Below are 24,262 nucleotides of genomic sequence, written 5' to 3'. Positions count from 1 at the left end.
TGCACAACATTTATGTAAGAAGGAACATTCCCCTATATGAACCCGACCCACAAATGCCTGAAGAGGAGGAAGAGGAGGATGCTGTCCATCAACATGAGAGGGACCATCCAAACACAGCTGCAGGATTGCGCCGGAGACAACATATTGTCCAAAATTTCTTTTAACTCTACTCATTCATCACCACTGTCTTACTATATGTCAATAAACACCTATTGCAATCACTATATCATGGTCTGGATAATCATTTTTGCATACCATTGTCCCTAAATATCCGAATCAGAGTGTAGCCTCATGGAGCATTGCAGAAATACAGATTAGGACACAGAAAAATCCACAGCAAATTTGATGTGTATGAATGTACAGCCAAATTCATACACACTGTAAATGACATATATCCTGTACATTACACATTTGAAGGGCATTAGCAGAGGACCACAGCTATTTCACACATACATGTTGGCAACATGGTTCATCGCAGCATATGGCACACAACTAAGACACCATCAGTCAATAAGGGAAAAAAAATGCCTCATACATGAGGCAGTGAATGTGCTATTGCATTGGTGACAAAAAGGTATGACCAGATCCTTGACAGCAGTAAGTGTTACATCACCTATCTGTGCAAGGACTATGTGGGACAAGATTTCCATATAAGCAGCAAATTGATGGCACAAGTGCCCCAGGTATGACTAGCATTGCTCACAAGACATCCCCTGCACATGGCAGCCCATGTCCTAAGTCCTGCCACACCCATGTTCCCTGTCTCACTCCAGCCTTCTTCAGAGGTCCCTGGAAAGGGAATATGTGTACCCAAATAATCCCTCCTCTACACACACCCAGACTCACAATGTGAATCCAGTGTGCTTCCCTCTTTAGTATGGTATGCCCTAGTCATTGTAATTCTGTCTGCATGGACTTCTGGTTAAAGAATGCACTGCCTTGTAGTCTGTAGGACCTGTAATCACCTGTACATTGCTTCCCATGTGAAAGGTACTGTTGGCCCTTTGAACTTGATTCTCACCTACAGGACTTGTGAGAAACTGAAGCTGCACACACCTGTGAGCACCTCTATGGAGACCAGCCATCTGAACATGCACTGCCCTTGCAGCTGCCTGTAACAGCATAGAAGCTGACATTTTATATATAACACTGTTATGCATTGCCGTATAAATCAGCTGTGTAACACAGCCCTTGGGTTATTGTGTTCCGTTCCAACACACAGGAAAAACACAGTTTTCATTTTCCACAGTGTTGTTCCACCTTTGACCAGTCTCAGTCTGCTCACTGTGTATTTGCCTTGTTAAATTTTTGGATCCTGATTGACCCTGCATCCTGTTAGCCTGACTGGTTCCTGTCTTTGCGTTACCATAAACGTTCCCTGTGGCTACATTTGTATCACAGTTGCTTTCCCAGCCCTCACTTTCCTCCTGGGGTATTGTGTCAGGTGGGTCTACAATGCATACTCAAATACATTGTATAGCATAATCAATTTACTTATCGTACCATGGGGTAGAACTTTTCTCCAAATATCCGAATCATGGCCTATCCCTTGTCTGGGTTTCATATATGCATGAGTGACAGAAATTGACTGTGTACCATGGCTGTATGCATGGATTGGGTATGGTTCCTCCAGCACAACAAACAACATCAGATAATGTGCATGAAATGTCAACACATGGTAGGACCCTGACAGTCCACAGGCTGATTCACATTGCCCCCCACATATTGATGGGGCTTGCGTGGTGAATAGCTGTGAGATTAATCAGCACAGAGGCACTGATGTTCCCGGATTCAGTGGGAATTTTAGAGGCCAACCTATGTACGAATGTTGTGAGGACACCTGCCGGTTTAAGAGTCCTGATACATTAACTTTGTCAGCACACCAAGGTTGCCCTGTTGTCAGTCTCATAACAGGTCTGCAGTGCCATAGCTGGACTATCCCCATGTGTGTTCTCAATTCCTCATTGGCTTTCCTTCAATTGATCTGTGAAAGATACTTTGTAGATGCAGGAAATGGCTCCACAGACTCATGACTAGACCTGCACGTAACTGTGAGAACATGGACCCCAATAATGATAGAGGCTAAACATTGGCCCGCACACTTAAACCGGACACCTTTGTGCATTTTACCACTGAAAATATGTGAATACGTGCTGCTTGGTCTGCTGGTCCTCCACTGCCACAGGAGAGACATGGTTCATTTATATGACTCGTACCGTGGCGTGATATGACATTTGTGGATTTTATTTGGGACTCGGTGTCACAAACACGGTACCCACATAGCATTATCCCATGCCTGACTCATGGGGAGAAAACACACAAGTGCCTAGGAAGTAGTATCCAACAGTCCAGGACATGTGATGGCTTAGTTTTGGAACATTGCCATGATCAACCGTCTGCTATCTATCCTTTGCATGCTTTGTCATTGGTGGTGCTTATGTTCCAAAAAACCTAGGAAGTGCACACAGCAGTTGTTGCTACGTGTATGACAAACACATGTCCTCTCTCATTTCCCCACTGAATAGCATCTGAGGGTTGGACACATTGACTCCACATACATACAAGCAGATTTGCAAAAATGCGTCTTGTGATGTTCACACAGTGGGACAACAACAATAGTAAGAGCCAAATCACACACATTGACCCATAGGCATTGAGTTACTGTATTGAGTTGCGTCGCCTTGCTGTCCTCTCTTAACGCAAAACATGCCCAAACTGGGTAATACCTAATTGTATTCCACATTTTGGCTATCTCGTGCGTCAGTGAAGAGTGCAAATCTGGTACAACATGTAGAGGATAATGGTCCGCATTAGTATGATGAGTCACAAGTGCCCATACACTGGAATGCACAATGTTGGTGCAATCAGTCTATCTCTGTATTGTCACGACTGTCATGTAGTATTACAAATGAGAAATGACCCAAACCCAGTTAAAGACAGAAAATGACGCATATGCATTGAAATATGACGCACATTGCCATGAAACATCCATTGGCCCTGATCGGTAATTCCCACACTGTATCCCCTGAAATTGGTTAAGTATGAAACATATTTAAAAAAATTTATGCAGGGTTATTTCTAAGCATGTGCGTAAAAAAAAAAAATGACGCACAGACTGTAAGCATCATAATATTTTGACGCATAACAATAAAAATGCACCGCATTTGAGGCAGGAAGTGATTGTTGGAAAATGGGTTATTGGTAAGGGCAGGTAGGTACCTACACCTAGCAACAAGCCACTAACCTCCAATTAGGTACAGTTAGGTCTCAGTAAATTAATCCCAGCTCAACCCTTGGTAGCTTGGCAACGAGCGTCAAGGCTTAACTTAGGAGACAAAGTGTAAAGCATTCAAATATCACAAAACAGTAATTAAATAAAACACAGGAAACAGTTTAAAAATCCAAAACCAATTTATAAAAATAGTTTATATTTTTATCTTTAAAATGACACAAAAACGAATAAAATTGGTTCAGGGGAACCGGAGATATGAATTTTTAAAGTATTATTATTTTTCTAGCGCTTAGAAACAAAAAGCGCCAATCGGGTCATCTGGTTGCAGCAGGACCGGGGCAAAGTCAAAGTTTCAGGCCGACCGCGATGGAGCCCTGCTCGGCTACAGGTCGCGGGAGGCCTCGGTTAAAAAGTTACCTTCTGACTTAGTCTTTATTTTGAAGTTTTTCTTCACCGGGACGAACCTGCCAGTTGAATCCGACCTCCTGGAGCCCTTGTCCGGATACGCGATGTGGGTTTCCTCGGTGGAGACTTTTACCTTCGGACTTAGTCGTTTTTTCGAGATGAAAATCCTTCGACCGGGGTAAACCTGGATCTTGATCCGACGTCCATGGAGCCCTTCTCGGATACGATGGCTGGGAGGTCCCGGTCAACTTTTTACCTTCGGACTTAGTCTCTTTTTTGGATGTTTTTCTTTACCGGGACGAACCACGAAGTCAGGCCGGGTCGCGGTTGAGGCAAGCCGGCTAGAATTTCCGCGGCGGGTCGGTCCCTCTCTGGAGCTTTTTTCCAAAAATTCTCAAATCTTTTCCAAACTTCTGGGGCTTCACCCAGATGTTCTTTTAAGGTTCTTTTGGGGTCCACAGCTCACCCCAAGGGTCCAGAAGTTCTGTGATGGTCCTTGGGGGGTGCAGACTTCAACTCCCAGAATGCACCTGGCGCAAACTCCTTTTTGGCCACTGGACAGTGGTCAGCTGGTCGCTTTCTTCAGGAGTTGGTGCAGGGGACTCTGGTTAGAAATTTTTCACCTGTAGCAAACAGGGAGTCCCTCCTTGAACCAGTTGAAGCCAGGCAAAGTCCTTCTTGTGGTGAAGCCCAAGTGTGCAGCTGGTGCAGTCCTTCTGAGTGCAGGTTCCAGGTGCAGGCCAGGGGTCCAGCAGGGCAGTCCTTCTTCTCCTTAAGTTCTTTCTTCTTGAAATTTGGTGGGGATCTGAGGTGTGGGTGCAGGTCTGCAACTTTTATCCTTGCTCCTGGGTGAAAAGCAGGGGGGTCCTGGTTCTCCAATCAGGGACAGGGTCGTCCCCCTGTGATGACCACTTCCTGGGAAGTGTGGCAAAAATCCATCCCAGAAGGCAACAGTCTCTAAAAATCCAAAATGGATGAATCTGATTTTTGGAGGATAGATCTGGCTGAGCCCACCCACTGGTGTGGCTAAAAATCATAAACACACCCCTCTCCTGCCCTATCCTAATCTAATCAAGGGGGCACCTAATTGTCTGGGGTTGCAGGATGTGGGGGTGTTGCTGGGTGCTCCAAATGTCCTTCTCTGCCTTTGAAGACCAGTTTGGCCGCCCTCCCCCTTCCTGCCTCACCATCTGCTGAGGGGAGATTCTCCCCCCCAAGCACATTCCTTTGTGTGAAGTCAGGCCACTTCACACCTCATCAAGGTAGCCTGGCAGAAGCTGCTGCAGGCTGGCCAATCAGAGCACAGCAGCAAAAACAATGCAGAGCTGACATTGGCAACTTTTTAGGTAAAGTCTAAACTTTTTACCTGAACAAGTTATATTAAATCCCACAACTGGAAGTTGTGGGATTTATTACAACAATTAATTTGATACCAAATTCTTGGTATGTAACATTTAAGGAGACTTTAAAATTTAAAATAAAGTCTGCCCATTTTAGCCTATGAAGGCCATTTACTTCAATGAGGGAAAAACGAATTTGGCTGTTTTTACCTCACCAGGGCTTATAAATCTATTTTTATAAAGTCCCTGCTTATAGTTACATGGCACCCAGCCCTAGGGGCACATAGGGCACACCTTAGGGGTGACTTATATGTAATAATAAGGTAGTTTAAGACTTTGGAAGTACCTTTAATTCCAAAGTCGAATTTGCATATAACTTTAATTTAAAAGCAGCCAGCAAGGCAGGCTTGCTTTTAAAATGACACTGGGCACCTCAGCAGTGCACCTAGGTGTGCACCACCTATGCTGTGATCCCTAAACCTACATGCCCTACCGTATACTAGGGACTTATAGGTAGGTTAACTTAGCCAATTATAATTAGCCTAATTTGCATATACATTTTACACAGAGCACAGGCCCTGGGACTGGTTAGCAGTAAGTGGAAAATGGGGGCAAAAAGTTAGGGGGCCTCTGCAATCAGCCCTGTTTTCTCACAGTGATGTAATAGGATATCCTGTTTACAGAATTGGTACAGTGGGTGTACTTTCACTTTCACTTTCACTTTGCAGTCTGTGATATTTCCTGACTGTGAGGCTGTGTTTTGACTTGTCTCTCTGTGCATTTTGTGAATTTGTCTCCAGTGTGGTCTTTAAATTGTCTTTTTGTGTGTCATAAGTGTCTGTGGTATCCTGTGTTAGTGGTTTTTTGGTCATTTCTGGTGTCAACATTTGTCTTTGTAGTATTGGGAGTTTGTTGTGGGTAGTGTTAGTTTGGGGATAGTTGGACTGTGTTCTGTTAGTAATTTTGCATTTCCCTGTCCTACTTTCCCTCTATTCTCCTCTGGACCCCTTGATTCCCTTTTTTGGTGCAAGCATGTTGGATAGGCCTCATCTTGGCAGGATGGGAGAGGAGGAGATGGGCGGCCTTATTGGACTGGTGTGTCACTTCCTGCAGTTAATGATTGAAGCAGGTTGTCATGTGATACAGGGCTATCACACAGAGGCAAGGAGGCTCCGGTGGGCAAAGGTGTTGTACCGTCTACAACGATTCTACAGCACACCGGGCAATGACTACCAGCTGAAACACCGTTGGGCTGACCAGCTGGACCACCTGGGGATTGTGATTAGTGGCCCCATTCGTGAGTAAAAATCAGAGTAATGTGCACATTTAAATGCTCTGTAGTGACAGCAGCTGTTTGTTCATATGCTGCAGGCAATGTTCTTGAACATGTGGAATGCAAGTTGAACATACAGGCCCATATTTCTACTTTATTAGCACCACATTTGCGTCATTTTTTGAAGCAAGAGCGGTGCAAGCTTACAAAATACAATTGTATTTTGTAAGGTAGCACTGCTTTTGTGTCAAAAAGCAGCACAAATGCGGCGCAAAAAATGCATAAATATGGGCCATAGTTGCCTGTAAGATATACAATAATTCCTACACATTACCGTCATTTGTTGACGCAATAGCTAGACTAACTTTCAAAACACAACAGGAGCCTGTACATTAGTACTGCCTTCACGTCAATTGATGATGCTAATGTGGCTCTAACATATGTTTCATGCATGGTCTGTGAGTGTATCAGGAAACACGTTTTAAATCCAGATTTTTACAGGAAATATAGGGGGTCATTATAACCCTGGCAGTTCAGGACCGCCAGGACTGAAATGACGGAAGCACCGCCATCAGGCTGGCGGTGCTCCCCTGGTCATTGCGACCACGGTGCTTCTGCCGCGGTCGCACCGCTGGAGCCGGCGGTTTCCCGCCACAATGGCCCCAGTGGTAGTAATCCGCCAGGGCAGCGCTGCTAGCAGTGGATTACGAGTCCCCGTACCGCCAGCCTTTTCCTGGTGGTTTGAACCACCAGGAAAAGGCTGGCGGTACGGGGAGTCGCGGAGCCCCTGGGGGCCCCTGACAGGGCCCCATGCGGCTTTTCACTGTCTGCTCTGCAGACAGTGAAAAGCGTGACGGGTGCAACTGCACCTGTCGCACGGCCGCAACACCGTCGGCTCCATTTGGAGCCGACTCCCATGTTGCGGCCCACATCCCCGCCGGCCCAGCGGGGATGTTATAATCGGCACCGCGGGAATGCGGCTGCATTGGCGCCCACACGGCGGTTACAACTTGGCGGGCGGCGGTTGCCGCCCACCAATGTTGTCATGAGGGCCATAGTGTTCCTCAATGTTTTGTGATACATGTCTGAAATGGATTCTGACACATACGTAACAAGTTACAGCTGACCTCAGGTAACATCTTAGACTGATATTTGGAGTTTGTAGTGCCACATTTAAATTAGGGATGGATGCCAAAAGGTATGCACAAGGGTTCATATCTTTATTGTTGGTGCAACTTACCATAGCTGTGGCACATCAAATGAAGACAATGATATAAATTGAGGGCTAACAACTGTCCCTGGCCCTCTGTACATTGTACCTGTGTGTTTTAACTTGGTCTTAGTCACAATAGCTGGGTGACTGGTATTGCAGTCCTCCCGGAAAGTAGCTTGGCATGTCTCTCATGGATACACATGATGTGAGGAATACACGCCATGAATTAGTCTGCTAACTAATGAAGGAGCATGTTTGCACCACATGACAGTTAGGGCCACTGCAGGTGGCAGATATGTGTGTATCACTCACTGGAGTCCCCAGGTCCGTACATGTTTGCAGTGGTGTAGGATGCAGTATCATCATGTCTGAGAGGCTTGACTTTCTGAGTTAATATTAAACATAGCATTTGTATTTGTGCAGTGCACAGGCATTGGGCACATTTCTCCCTTCCATGCCTTACAGGTGGACCTGCACCCTACACTATCGTAGAGGTGGCTCAATTTGCAGACCCAGACATCTCCAGTAAGTGTTGATAGATCTGTTCTGTGTTGTGTTTGCTGAGGATGAGTGATTGACTCCTGTGTGCTGGACACATAGCAAGGTGTGATGCGCTGGTCAATGATCGGATATGTTCCTTGAGTGGAGTATCATTTTTTCCCCATCTTTGAGTTGGCCAATCATTAGCGTATTGTCATAATTTGGGACTGTAGGTCAGTCCTGTAGGCACGGCCATGTGAATAGGGATGAGTTATGTGGATAAAACTCAAATTCAGAAAATGTAGCAGAGGACCATATTAGTGATTTAGTCAGCAAGTCTGACCCTGATTCTCCCAGAATACGGATGCCAAAGTCTTACCCACAGACTTCTGCTTCCCTATTTACTAATGAACATGTTTGACTGTATGTTTGACTTCCTAGCAGCATGTAGCTCCACATGTTGTGCTAGGAGTATGAGGCACTTGAGTACAATGGCATAGGTGTGCATGCAGCTCTTGGCCAGATGTGTGCTTGCATCTCTCTGCTTGTTGTAAGTCATGGGTTACTGGTAGGAAATGATGTTGACAATGGTCTGCATTTCCAAACATAAGTGTGGATGGGATTGTCCAAGGTTTGGATGTATCCTAGTTGGACTTCCTCCTTACCTGTGGCGGGCTGGCCAAACCCATGTACAGCTGTCCAAAGCTTCCTGGGTGTATTTGTTGCTTGTCCACCCCCCCAGGCACAGGCGTAGGGTTGTGAATAGTGTACGTAGGACTGATGATCCAAGTTTAGTACACAGACATGTAAATCTGTAAGTCACTTGTCCAAACCTAGTATACCCATTCATGATTAGCAACTGCATTCTATCCTGGCAATTCCATTTACAACTAGTAGATCGTTTGCCCCTTGATTGTCATCAAGAACATAGTAATTTGTTGGCCTGTCAGTGGCGGAGGACTTACAGCATTAGCTTTACCTGACAAATGGCTGAACAATGATGCCAAAGTCATTCAAGTTATTACCCATCTTTTAGAGTTTTGCTGTGCTGTTTGATCATAGGACATGTGTAGGCTGCCTTGGCATGTACTGCCTCAGGGACAATCAGTGATCTGTATGATGATAAGGCTTGTTTCTGGTACATTAGATGTATTGTCTGATTTACTTCTGGAGCCATATCACACAATGAAGTACCTAATGTTTGGTTTTATTTTTTTTTAACAGCTGCCAATATGAATCCCATCCAGATTCGGGAGTTTCAGTGCAGGGCGATGCGTTACCTTCACATTCTGGATGTGGAGTCGGGAGTTCCGCACATGGCAAGGCGTTGTCACCATGAAAAAGCCTCCGGAGTGTGGAGGGTATTTGCCCAAGGGGGTGCTTCCGTGTCCACCACAGCCACCACCATCAGCACCACCACAACCACCCAGGTGGCACCAACATTAGCAGGCACCTTTGCTGGACCGTCAACATCCACAGCTCCAGGACCTGTTACAGCACCACCTGCACCTCCTCCTACAGACATGGCACTGACAAGGGCCCATACTTCCTCCACTGGCACCCAGACCACCCCTGCTGCAGTCATAGACCCAGCAGCTTTTCTACAGATGCAACTTGGACCCTATGTTGCGGAAAATGACCAGGCTGCAGCAGAGGTGGCACCAGCAAATCGGAGGGTGCGTGCCATCAAAAAGACCCTGCAGAGGGCCAACTTGTAGACATTATACTCAGCCATGATTCCCTCCCCTCCCTCCTCTTTCCTGGTTCTTTGAATTAGTGGGTTTAAGGGGCTTATATAGGCTGTTAGTTTAGTTAGTAGTAGTGGGCGGGGGTATGATACTTTTTATATCTGTTTTTTATTATGTGTGTTTGACGATGTTGGGGTTTTGGTGTTTGTAGGAAGGTAGCCTCTTTCTAGCCTTGTTACCCCCACTTTTGGCGTGTTTGTGAGTATATGTCAGGGTGTTTTTACTGTCTCACTGGGATCCTGCTAGCCAGGGCCCAGTGCTCATAGTGAAAACCCTACCTTGTCAGTATGTTTGATATGTGTCACTGGGATCCTGCTAGCCAGGACCCCAGTGCTCATAAGTTTGTGGCCTATATGTGTTCCCTCTCTGGTGCCTAACTGTATCACTGAGGCTCTGCTAACCAGAACCTCAGTGTTTATGCTCTCTCTGCTTTAAAAATTGTCACTGCAGGCTAGTGACTAATTTTACCAATTCTGATTGGCACATTGGAACACCCTTCATAATTCCCTAGTATATGGTACCTAGGTACCCAAGGTATTGGGTCCCAGGAGATCCCTATGGGCTGCAGCATTTCTTTTGCCACCCATAGGGAGCTCAGACAATTCGTACACAGGACTGCCACTGCAGCCTGAGTGAAATAACGTCCACGTTATTTCACAGCCATTTTACACTGCACTTAAGTAACTTATAAGTCAACTATATGTCTAACCCTCACTTAGTGAAGGTTAGGTGCAAAGTTACTTAGTGTGAGGGCACCCTGGCACTAGCCATGGTGCCTCCACATTGTTCAGGGCAATTTCCCCAGACTTTGTGAGAGCGGGACACCATTACACGTGTGAACTACATATAGGTCAATACCTATATGTAGCATCACAATGGTAACTCAAAACATGGCCATGTAACATGTCTAGGATCATGGAATTGTCACCCCAATACCATGCTGGTATTGGGGGGACAATTCGATGCATCCTGGGGACTCCAGCATAGAGCCCGGCTACTGCCAAAATAACTCTTCGGCGTTTTCTCTGTTTGACTTCTGCCAAGGATCGACCGCTGGCATCTCCAGGACGCCTGCAAAACCACAACAAAGTAGCAAGAAAACTACCAGCAACATTGTAGCGCCTCATCCTGCCGGCATTCTCAACTGTTTCCTGGTGGTGCATGCTCTGAGGGCTGTCTGCCTTCATCCTGCACTGGAAGCCAAGAAGAAATCTCCTGTGGGTCGACGGAATCTTCCCCCTGCCAAAGCAGGCACCAAACTTCTGCATCACTGGTCCTCTGGACCCCTCTCATCCTGACGAGCATGGTTCCTGGAACACAGGAGCTGGATCCAAGTATACCCGACAGTCCAGTGGCCCTTCTGTCCAAATTTGGTGGAGGTAAGTCCTTGCCTCCCCACGCCAGACAGTAATCCTGTGTACTTCGTGAACTGCAGCTGCTAGGGCTTCTGTGCACTTTTTCAAGACTTCCTTCATGCACAGCCTAGCCCAGGTCCCGCCCTGCATTGCCCAACTCACTGAGTTGGACTCTGATTTCGTGGGACCCTCTTTTGTTGTGCTGAGATGACCGCCATGCTCAGATCTTCTGAATGCCTGTTCAGGTGCTTCTGCGGGTGCTGCCTGCTTCTGCATGGGGTCCTTCTGTTGCTGAATGCCCCCTCTGCCTCCTCCTCCAAGGGGCGACCTCCTGGTCCTTCCTGGGCCCAGGAAGCACCCACAAACCTCAACCGTGACTCTTGCAGCTAGTAAGGCTTGTTTGCAGTCTTTTTGCATGGAAACAGCATTGCATCCTCCAGCACGCCGTGGGACATCTTCTGACCAAAGGAGAAGTTCCTGGCACCTTCCGTTGTTGCAGAATCTTCAGCTTCTTCCACCCGGAGGTAGCCCTTTTGCACCTTTATCCGGGGTTTAGTGGGCTCCTGCCCCCCTGGACACTTGCGTGACTCTTGGACTTGGTCCCCTTCCTTTGCAGGTCTTCAGATCCAGGAATCCATCTTCAGTGCTTTGCAGTCAGTTGTTGTCTTTGCAGAATCCCCTATCTCGACTTCACTGTCTTTCTGGGGTAGTAGGGTAACTTTACTCCTACTTTTCAGGGTCTTGGGGTGGGGTATCTTGGACACTCTTAGTGTTTTCTTACACTCACAGCGACCCTCTACATGCTACACTAGACCTTGGGTCCATTCGTGGTTCGCATTCCACTTTTGGAGTATATGGTTTGTGTTGCCCCTAGGCCTATTGTCTCCTATTGCATTCTATTGTGTTCTACAGTGTTAGCACTACTTTTCTAACTGTTTACTTACCTGATTTTGGTTTGTGTGTATATTTTGTGTATTTTACTTACCTCCTAAGGAAGCATATCCTCTGAGATACTTTTGGCATATTGTCACTAAAATAAAGTACCTTTATTTTTAGTAACTCTGAGTATTGTGTTTCTTATGATATAGTGCTAAGTGATATAAGGGGTATAGTAGGAGCTTTGCATGTCTCCTAGTTCAGCTAAGCTGCTCTGCTATAGCTACCTCTATCAGCCTAAGCTGCTAGAACACTACTAATCTACTAATAAGGGATAACTGGACCTGGCACAAGGTGTAAGTATCACAAGGTACCCACCATAAGCAAAGCCAGCCTCCTACAGTGTTTTATATAAAAAATATATATATAAAAAAAAAAACGAAAAATATATATTTGTTTAGTATGAGATAGTATGTATTTAGGTTAGTATATGTTGTCCTCCATGTGTCCCGTCTTATAAGGGGGGTGGGGGGTTGATGTTTAGATTGTTTCGTTTAATGTGAAAGTAAGTTTAGCTTAGGTTAGTTAGGGCCAGTTGTGGGTAATGTGTAGTTAGAATAGTTTAGGTTAGGTAAGGTGTATCCCCTGGTTTTATCTTCTGTTTTTACTGTAAATAAATATTTAGGTCAAATGTTTGTTTATCAGGGCCTTGGCATGAGTGAACAGTGTCTCTTTTGTATTAGCTTTTGTGTCCCATGCTGCAACCAAATCCCAACTGAGCTGTTACATTGGCAGCTACACCAAAGCTACTTAGTTAAGATTCGGCCATCCATTGCACCCACCACTCACGGTTACTATGGATCCCAAAGTGTGGTTAATTTGAAATGTATGTTTTCAATGTCACATAATTTGCTACCAGATTTGGTATTGAGGATACTGTGTTAACTCTGCCTGCAGCCTGATATCCAAGCGAATCCTTTTAAGGTGTGTGGTAGTATGCTTTCATGTAGTATGGTATACATAACTCACACCTATCATTTGTTACAATGTTCAGCCCGGTGACTTATTTGTATGGAAACTCATACACATCCATTCATGCTGGATGGTGTGTGTTAGGTACAATTTAGGTCAAATGTCACATACGTAAGTTTTGGCTTGAAGAAAAAATTGAAGGCACTATTTTCTGGCTTAGACACCCCTTGAGGAAGCATTATTCTGTCCAAAACAGCATCATGGTGTATAGTTTCTATTTTCCTCAGAAATAACCCTCAGGAAGGGCAGATGATGGTACAATCCAGACCAGAGTGCATAGTTATCAGCCAACATTTGTTCAGGTCAGGTGTATTGACAATCAATAATCATTGAGCTGAGGTAAACATCACTGAAGGCCATCACGGTTGATGTGTCACATTACACAGAGACAAAGTTGTTGTGTAAGTGCTATTTATTTGAAAGTGCTGTAGTGCTATATGTACATTGTCCATGATTGTGAGTCCATTAGTGTGACATCTTCCATTGTGATCCTACACAAGTGCAAAAGGACATGTCATTGGACATGCTGGGGTGACGTGTCAGGCAGTGCAGAGGGACAGGATTTGCCAATGAGGTAGTGAGAGACAATCACAGGGTAGGGTGACAAGAAAAACAGTGGGCTGAAGAACAGTGCTTGAGTACAGCTGATGCAAGACTGGCATGTTACAAAGCACAGGACTTTGGTAATAGGTGGCCATGTGGCAGGGACTAGTGCTACCGGGTACTCTTACGGGTGAAGGTGATCTATTCTACGTCTTCATCTTCTGATGTGTGTGTTGTCTCCTCTGCCCTTGGTGGTGGTCGTTGTGAAGGGGCAACACACACCTCAGTGTTTGAAGACGTGGAGTCAGACATCCCAGTAGCTGTCAACTATGGGGCTATTAAGGGCAGTACTGCAGCAAGGAGGAGCTGCTGGTTCTTAAGGACATCAGCCACATCACTGTGGTAGGCAGCCAGGTAGGCCCTGAGGGGTTCAATATTGCATTCGTGCACTCGTTGACAAGATTGTTGTTGTAGGTGTTGGGTCAACTCTATTACAGCTGTGCTGATTTCCTTCAACCTTTTTTCAAGTTCCTGCAAGATTGTTGTACGCCCTTGCATAGCTGCTGCCTGTTCTTCAGTTGAGATCATGCACGAACGCACCCCCTCGAGGCTGGCTGCTATAGTTTGCATCCTCACCCGCACCTCCTTGGCCAGATCCCGGTGTACTCCAACCACAGTTCGCTCAAAGCTGGTGCCTGGATCATCAGAGTCCTCAGCTGTGTTGGAGCTGGCAGGTCTTAAAATTGGGGTGGTGGGTGGGTCCTCTGTGATGGCTACCAGTTATGTGCTCCTCATTGTGACTGAAGGTGGGGTCTGGAGTGTTCCAAGGAGATCTTGGAGGGTCTGCTGGCTGATGTTTGTCAGCTCATCATCCATGTCATCAGGGTAGTCCTGGACAGGCATATCCGCAGGAGAGCCATCGTCCTCTGCAATGAGATATGATACAATTAGTATGTCTGAGTTGTGGCATTTGTAATGTGACATGCCTGCCTTCTGATTATCTTCACATTGTGATCTTGGTTCCTGTTCATTGTTCCTGTCTTTCATATTAGCATTCTCCCAGGCCTATGCCCCACCTGCATGTCACATGTATTGTGGTCAGTTTGTGGACTTGTCAGCATCACACCCTCTAGGTGTTGGTTCAAGCCAAATTGTGAATTGCCACCTTCTTGTCCTACTCAGCCGTCCGTCTACTTCCATTCTCATGGTGAGGCCTTTCACTGGCTGTGGGTGTTCTGATGTCACTAGCATTCTGGAACTGCCCCAGTCTCTGATCTTTCACATCTACCTACATATTGCTGAGATGTAGCATATACTATGTATAGAATTGGTATGGCACGATACGGATGTCAGCATTGGTAATGTGTACTGCTGATGTTGGGGAATGTATGCTACATTGGATTGCACTGAGTGTCATAGCAGTGTTCCATTTCCTCCTCTGACTGTGCAGGTGTATTTCTGTAACCAGTTACATATGTCCTCACCCTCAATGCTGTTTTCTGAGCTGTATGACATTTGGAATGTTGCATTGTGACCCAGGCATAGGGTGGACCCTGACATATGCAGCATGGGTATGATATTAGTGCTGTGTACCTCCTAATGTTTATGACAATGGCTGATGTTTGTAGCAACTATGGACAATCACATTTGACATGATTGGGACATTTGTATTGATTTCAGGGGATTGATAACGTTGTCATTCTGAACCCTCTAATTTGGGTGTGTTTGATCCATGGGAACGTTACTGACATTAGCTATGTGACCTGCACACACAGCAGAGGTGGTAATGGCAACTGTTGTCAATGTTATATTCCACTTGCAAATATGGCCAGAGGTTGTTAATTGCCAGTTTTACGTTGTACCCTACCCTCCTGGCCTGGCTTTCCCTTTCCAACATCCTTGGCATGGCAGCATAGCCCCATGCAAAGGTTGTTGGTGTAGTGTAGTACTGTGCCCCAGGTTTCCTCTATACAGCCCATGCCCCCATGCCATGTCCCTTTACTCATGCCACTCCCTGAATGTCATAACTTACATGCTTTGTGTAGTAGGTATGTCCACCCACCGCTTACAGTTAACATTTGTGCATTTTAATTCCCCATGCGACTCACCCTGCATGTGTGTTGTCTCCTGGTAGTCCCGGCTGTCCTGTCCTTGAATTCCTGTGACGATCTCCTCTGGGAGATGCGACCATCTCCTCCATGTGGTCCAGTGCCTCCTGCGGTGCTGGACTCCCACCTCCAGTCTGCAGTGCTGCCTTCCTGTTTCTGGCCATCTTTTCCTTGGTCCTGCGCTTGCAGTCATGCCAGCGTTTCTTGCACTGTACTTCTGCCACACTGCTAATCTTGTCAACAATTTATTGCCATATTGCCTCTCTCCTACTAATTGGCAACTTTGAGGTGACAAACAGTTGGTGCTGGTGTTCCGTCACCTCTTTCACCAGAATTTTCTGCTCCTCTGCACTGAAGCAACACTTTCTTTTCTTCTTCTCCCTGTCCTGGGTGTTGTGTGGGTGCTCCTGGCTGGTTCCTGGTCTGTTGTGATCTTCCTGGGGTCTGTGCAAGCATCTAGGATCCATTTTAGCTCTCCTTAGCACAATTTGTTGTGGTTGCAATGTCGTGAACCGGCTCACAGTCATTTTCACCGCATTAACGTTGTTTTTCTTTACGACGTGACTCATTGGTTTGAGTAAAAAAAAATTACTCACACCTGTGCGTCAAAGTCTACATTTTATGCCCGCACGGAGCAAAGAAATGGTGTTAGCCGGCTGTAAAAGTTTTGACGCACAACTGTGTTGGCGCAGCTTTGCGTCAAAAAGTATAAATATGGGCCTGAATGGCCAAATAACAGAGCTAAAGAGTTGAGGAAGCATGTGCCAGGGAGGTCCTGTGGTTTCAGAACAATCAACAGAAGATAGTGGTGGATTTTTCCTGGATATTCTGGAGACTGGGACAGCTTCTCCGGTTAAACAGGGAATAGATAGAACCAAAGTGGGGAAATTTGAAGTAAAGACCGTTTTGTTAACCCCTTCGCTGCCAGGCCTTTTCCCCCTCAGGTGCCAAGCCTTTTTTTGGCTATTTGGGGCAGTTTGCGCTTAGGCCCTCATAACTTTTTCTCCATATCAGCTACCATGCCAAATTTGCGTCCTTTTTTTCCAACATCATAGGGATTCTAACGGTATCCAGACTTTGTGGGTTGCCCTGAAGGAGACCAAGAAATTAGCCAAAATACAGCAAACATTAAGCTTTTTTTAAAAAAATGGGAAAAAAGGGCTGCAGAAGAAGGCTTATGGGTTTTCCCTGAAAATGGCATCAACAAAGTGTTTGTGATGGTAAAATCACCATCTTCCTAGCTTTCAGGAATAGGCAGAGCTGAATTAGAAAATCCCATTTTTAACACAATTTTGACCTTTTAATGGGACATACCACATTTTTACTATTTTTTGTGCTTTCAGCCTCCTTCCAGTTAGTGACAGAAATGGGTGAGAATCCAATGCTGGATCCCAGAAAGATAACCATTTCCTAAAGGTAGACATAATTCTGAATTCAGCAAGTGGTCATTTGTGTAGATCCTACAATTGCTTCCTACAGAAAATAACAACTAAAATAAAAGAATATTGAAATTGAGGTAAAAAAACAGCCATTTTTCTCCACGTTTTACTCTGTAACTTTTTCCTGCAATGTCATATTTTTGAAAGCAACATACCGTTACGTCTGCTAGACTCTCCTGGTTGCGGAGATATATAGGGCTTGCAGGTTCATCAAGAACCCTAGGTACACAGAGCCAATAAATGAGCTGCACCTTGCAATGCATTTTCATTCAATGCCTGGTATACAGCAATTAATTTGCTGAAATATAAAAAAGTGAAAAATAGGTATCAAGAAAACCTTAGTATTTCCAATATGGGCACAAGATAAGGGGTTGAGAAGCAGTGGTTATTATCCGGGTGCCCATACTACCATGTGAATTACAGGGCAGTTCTCAAATAGACGTCTTTTTTACACACTGTCTTACATTTGGAAGGAAAAAATGTAGAGAAAGACAAGGGGCAATAACACTGACGTCTCCTGATAAAAATGGTACATCACTTGCATGGTTAGGCCTACTGCTCGTGACAGGAAAAACAAAAGGGACACATCACATTTTTACATTGAAATCTGACATATTCTTTGCAAGGTCCCTAGCTGTAGATTTTGGCCTCTAGCTCAGCCGGTACCTAGGGAAACATACCAAACCTGTACATTCTTTAAAACTAGACACCTAGGGAAATACAAGGTGGGGTGACTTGTGGGGCTCTGACCAGGTTCCGTTACCTAGAATATTTTGCAAACATCAAAATTTGGCCAAAAAAACACTTTTTCCTCGGTGACAGAAAGTTCTGGAATCTGAGAGGAGCCACAAATTTCTTCCACCCAGCATTTCCCCAAGTCTCCCGATAAAAATGGTACCTCACTTGTGTGGGTAGGTCTAGTGCCTGCAAAAGGAAATGCCCCAAAACACAACGTGGACACATAAATTTTCACAAAGAAAACAAAGCTGTTTTTTACAAAGTGCTTAGCTGGGGATTTTGGCCTCTAGCTCAGCTGGCACCAAGGCAAACCTACCAAACCTGAGCATTTTTGAAAACTAGACACCTAGGGAACCCAGAATCTTTTGCAAACCTCAAAATGTGTCCAAGAAAACACTTTTTCCCCTCATTTCAGTGACAGAAAGTTATGGAATCTGAGAGGAGCCACAAATTTTCCTTCCACCCAGCTTTCCCCAAGTCTCTCGATACAAATGGTACCTCACTTGTGTGGGTAGGCCAAGGGATCACGAAAGGAAATGCCCCAAAACACATTGTGGACACATCACATTTTCACAATGGAAACAGAGCTGTTTTTTACAAACTACCTAGCTGTGGATTTTGGCTTCTAGCTGAGCCGGCACCTAAGGAAATCTACCAAACTTGCACATTTTTTAAAACTAGACACCTAGGGGAATCCAAGATGGGGTGACTAGTGGGGCGCTGCCCAGGTTCTGTTATCCAGAATCCTTTGAAAACCTCAAAATGTAGACAAAAAAACACCTTTTCCTCTCATATCGGTGCCAAAAAGTTCTGGAATCTGAGAGGAGTCACAAATTTTCTTCCACCCAGCGTTCCCCTATGTCTCCCAATAAAAATGGTACCTCACTTGTTTCGGTAGGCCTAGCGCCTGCAAAAGGAAATGCCCCAAAACACAACATGGACACATCACATTTTCACAAAGAAAGCAGAGCTGTTTTTTACAAAGTGCCTAGCTGTGGATTCTGGCCTCTAGCTCAGCCGGCACCTAAGGAAACCTACCAAACCTGCATATTTTTTAAAACTAGACACCAAGGGGAATCCAAGATCGGGTGACTTGTGGGGCTCTGACCAGGTTCTGTTACCCAGAAACCTTTGCAAACCTCAAATTATGGCCAAAAAAACTATTTTTCCTCTCATTTTGGTGACAGAAAGTTCTGGAATCTGAGAGGAGCCACAAATTTCCTTCCAACCAGCGTTGCCCCGAGTATCCCAATAAAAATTATACCTCACTTGTGTGGGTAGGCCTAGCGCCCGCGACAGGAAATGCCCCAAAACACAACGTGGACACATCACATTTTCCAAAAGAAAACAGAGCTGATTTTGCAAAGTGCCTTGATGTGGATTTTGGCCTCTAGCTCAGCTGGCACCTAGGTAAACCTACCAAACCTGCACATTTTTTAAAACTAGACACCTATCGAAATCCAAGATAGGTTGACTTGTGGGGCTCTGACCAGGTTCTGTTACCCAGAATCCTTTGCATACCTCAAAATTTGGCCAAATAAAAACTTTTTCTTCTCATTTCGGTGACAGAAAGTTCTGGAATATGAGAGGAGCCACAAATTTCCTTCCACCCAGCGTTCCCCCGAGTATCCCAATAAAAATTGTACCTCACTTGTGTGGGTAGGCCTAGCGCCCGCGACAGGAAATGCCCCAAAACACAACGTGGACACATCACATTTTCACGAAGAAAACAGAGCTGTTTTTTATAAACTGCCTAGCTGTGGATTTTGGCCTCTAGCTCAGCCGGAATCTAGGGAAACCTACCGAACCTGCACATTTTTTAAAACTAGACCCCAAGGGGAATCCAGGATGGGGTGACTTGTGGGGCTCTGACGAGGTTCTGTTACCCAGAATCCTTTGCAAACCTCAAATTTTGGCCAAAATAACACTTGTTCCTCTCATTTCAGTGACAGAAAGTTCTGGAATCTGAGAGGAGCAACATATTTCCTTCCACCCAGTGTTCCCCCCAGTTTCCCGATAAAAATGGTATCTCACTTGTGTGGGTAGGCCTAGCGCACGCGAAAGAAAATGCCCTAAAACACAACGTTGACACATCACATTTTCACAAAGAAATCAGAGCTGTTTTTTACAACGTGCCTACCTGTGGATTTTGGCCTCTAGCTCAGCCGGCACCTAGGGAAACCTAGCAAACCTGTGCATTTTTTGAAAACCAGATGCATAGAGGAATACAAGATGGGGTGACTTGTGGGGCTCTGACCAGGTTCTGTTACCCAAAATCCTTTGCAATCCTCTAAATTTGGCCCAAACAAAATTTTTCCTCTCATTTCGGTGACAGAATGTTTTGGAACCTGAGAGGTGCCACAAATCTCTTTCCACCCAGCCTTTACACAAGTTTCCAGATAAAAATCGTACCTCACTTGTGTGGGTATGCCTAGCGCCCGTGATAATGAATGCCCCAAAACACAACGTGGACATATCACATATTCACAAAGAAAACAGCGCTGTTTTTTAAAAAGTGCCTAGCTGTGGATTTTGGCCTCTGACTCAGCCGACTCCTGGGGAAACCTACCAAACCTGCACATTTTTTAGAACTAGATACCTAGTGGAATCCAAGATGGGGTGACTTGTGGGGCTCTGACCAGGTTCTGTTACCCAGAAACCTTTGCAAAACTCAAATGTTGGCCCAAAAAACACTTTTACCTCCCATTTCGGTGACAGAAAGTTCTGGAATCTGAGAAGAGCCACAAATTTACTTTCAGCCAGCAATCCCCCAAGTCTTCCGATAAAAATGGAACCTCACTTGTGTGGGTAGGCCTAGCGCCAGTGACAGGAAATGCTCCAAAACACAACGTGGACAATTCACATTTTCACAAAGAAACCAGACCTGTTTTTTACAAAGTGCCTAGCTGTGGATTTTGGCATCTAGCTCAGCCTGCACATTGGGAAACCTAGCAAACCTGCACATTTTTGAAAACTAGACACCTAGGGGAATCCAAAATCGGGTGACTTCTGGGGCTCTGACCAGGTTCTGCTGCCAAGAATCCTTTGCAATCCTCTGAATTTGGCCCAAACAAACTTTTTTCCTCTCATTTCGGTGACAGAATGTTCTGGAATCTGAGAGGAGCCACAAATTTCCTTCCACCCAGCGTTCCCCGAGTATCCCAATAAAAATTGTACCTCACTTGTGTGGGTAGGCCTAGCGCCCGCGACAGGAAATGCCCCAAAACACAACGTGGACACATCACATTTTCCAAAAGAAAACAGAGCTGATTTTGCAAAGTGCCTTGATGTGGATTTTGGCCTCTAGCTCAGCTGGCACCTAGGTAAACCTACCAAACCTGTGCATTTTTAAAAACTAGACACCTAGCAAAATCTAAGATAGGTTGACTTGTGGGGCTCTGACCAGGTTCTGTTACCCAGAATCCTTTGCATACCTCAAAATTTGGCCAAATAAACACTTTTTCCTCTCATTTCAGTGACAGAAAGTTCTGGAATATGAGAGGAGCCACAAATTTCCTTCCACCCAGCATTCCCCCGAGTATCCCCATAAAAATTGTACCTCACTTGTGTGGGTAGGCCTAGCGCCCACGACAGGAAATGCCCCAAAACACAACATGGACACATCACATTTTCACGAAGAAAACAGAGCTGTTTTTTATAAACTGCCTAGCTGTGGATTTTGGCCTCTAGCTCAGCCGGAATCTAGGGAAACCTACCAAACCCGCACATTTTTTAAAAGTAGACCGCAAGGGGAATCCAGGATGGGGTGACTTGTGGGGCTCTGACGAGGTTCTGTTAGCCAGAATCCTTTGCAAACCTCAAACTTTGGCCAAAATAACACTTGTTCCTCTCATTTCAGTGACAGAAAGTTCTGGAATCTGAGAGGAGCAACAAATTTCCTTCCACCCAGTGTTCCCCCCAGTCTCCCGATAAAAATGGTATCTCACTTGTGTGGGTAGGCCTAGCGCACGCGAAAGAAAATGCCCTAAAACACAACGTGGACACATCACAATTTCACAAAGAAAACAGGGCTGTTTTTTACAACGTGCCTAGCTGTGGATTTTGGCCTCTAGCTCAGCCGGCACCTAGGGAAACCTAGCAAACCTGTGCATTTTTTGAAAACTAGACGCATAGAGGAATACAAGATGGGGTGACTTGTGGGGCTCTGACCAGGTTCTGTCACCCAGAATCCTTTGCAATCCTCTAAATTTGGCCCAAACTAAATGTTTCCTCTCATTTCGGTGACAGAATGTTCTGGAACCTGAGAGGAGCCACAAATTTCCTTCCACCCAGTGTTTACACAAGTTTCCAGATAAAAATCGTACCTCACTTGTGTGGGTATGCCTAGCGCCCGTGATAATAAATGCCCCAAAACACAACGTGGAAACATCACATATTCACAAAGAAAACAGCGCTGTTTTTTAAAAAGTGCCTAGCTGTGGATTTTGGCCTCTGGGTCAGCCGACTCCTGGGGAAACCTACCAAACCTGCACATTATTGAGAACTAGCCACCTAGGGGAATTCAAGATGGGGTGACTTGTGGGGCTCTGACCAGGTTTTGTTACCCAGAAACCTTTGCAAACCTCAAATTTGGCCAAAAAAACACCTTTTCCTCCCATTTCGGTGGCAGAAAGTTCTGGAATCTGAGAGGAGCCAAAAATTTCCCTCCAGCCAGCGTTCCCCCAAGTCTACCGATAAAAAAATGGTACCTCACTTGTGTGGGTAGACCTAGCACCCGTGACAGGAAATGCTCCAAAATACAACGTAGACAATTCACATTTTCAGAAAGAAAACAGAGCTGTTTTTTATCAAAGTGTCTAGCTGTGGATTTTGGCATCTAGCTCGGCCTGCACATGGGGAACCCTAGCGAACCTGCACATTTTTGAAAACTAGACACCTAGCGAAATCCAAGATAGGGTGACTTGTGGGGCTCTGACCAGGTTCTGTTACCCAGAATCCTTTGCAAACCTCAAAATTTGGCCAAATAAACACTTTTTCCTCTCATTTCGGTGACAGAAAGTTCTGGAATATGAGAGGAGCCACAAATTTCCTTCCACCCAGTGTTCCCCCGAGTATCCCAATAAAAATTGTACCTCACTTGTGTGGGTAGGCCTAGCGCCCGCGACAGGAAATGCCCAAAAACACAACGTGGAAACATCACATTTTCACGAAGAAAACAGAGCTGTTATTTATAAACGGCCTAGCTGTGGATTTTGGCCTCTAGCTCAGCCGGAATCTAGGGAAACCTACCAAACCTGTACATTTTTTAAAACTAGACCCCAAGGGGAATCCAGGATGGGGTGACTTGTGGGGCTCTGACGAGGTTCTGTAACCCAGAATCCTTTGCAAACCTCAAAATTTGGCCAAAATAACACTTGTTCCTCTCATTTCAGTGACAGAAAGTTCTGGAATCTGAGAGGAGCAACATATTTCCTTCCACCCAGTGTTCCCCCCAGTTTCCCGATAAAAGTGGTATCTCACTTGTGTGGGTAGGCCTAGCGCACGCGAAAGAAAATGCCCTAAAACACAACGTTGACACATCACATTTTCACACAGAAATCAGGGCTGTTTTTTACAACGTGCCTACCTGTGGATTTTGGCCTCTAGCTCAGCCGGCACCTAGGGAAACCTAGCAAACCTGTGCATTTTTTGAAAACTAGACGCATAGAGGAATACAAGATGGGGTGACTTGTGGGGCTCTGACCAGGTTCTGTTACCCAGAATCCTTTGCAATCCTCTAAATTTGGCCCAAACAAAATTTTTCCTCTCATTTCGGTGACAGAATGTTCTGGAACCTGAGAGGTGCCACAAATTTCCTTCCACCCAGCTTTTACACAAGTTTCCAGATAAAAATCGTACCTCACTTGTGTGGGTATGCCTAGCGCCCGTGATAATGAATGCCCCAAAACACAACGTGGACATATCACATATTCACAAAGAAAACAGCGCTGTTTTTTAAAAAGTGCCTAGCTGTGGATTTTGGCCTCTGGGTCAGCCGACTCCTGGGGAAACCTACCAAACCTGCACATTTTTTAGAACTAGATACCTAGTGGAATCCAAGATGGGGTGACTTGTGGGGCTCTGACCAGGTTCTGTTACCCAGAAACCTTTGCAAAACTCAAATGTTGGCCCAAAAAACACTTTTTCCTCCCATTTCGTTGACAGAAAGTTCTGGAATCTGAGAAGAGCCATAAATTTACTTTCAGCCAGCAATCCCCCAAGTCTTCCTATAAAAATGGTACCTCACTTGTGTGGGTAGGCCTAGCGCCAGTGACAGGAAATGCTCCAAAACACAACGTGGACAATTCACATTTTCACAAAGAAACCAGACCTGTTTTTTACAAAGTGCCTAGCTGTGGATTTTGGCATCTAGCTCCATCTGCACATGGGGAAACCTAGCAAACCTGCACATTTTTGAAAACTAGACACCTACGGGAATCCAAAATCGGGTGACTTGTGGGGCTCTGACCAGGTTCTGCT

This window comes from Pleurodeles waltl, chromosome 6 (assembly GCF_031143425.1).
Source record: "Pleurodeles waltl isolate 20211129_DDA chromosome 6, aPleWal1.hap1.20221129, whole genome shotgun sequence".
In the NCBI taxonomy this organism is placed as follows: domain Eukaryota; kingdom Metazoa; phylum Chordata; class Amphibia; order Caudata; family Salamandridae; genus Pleurodeles; species Pleurodeles waltl.
This window is presented reverse-complemented; position numbering follows the sequence as displayed.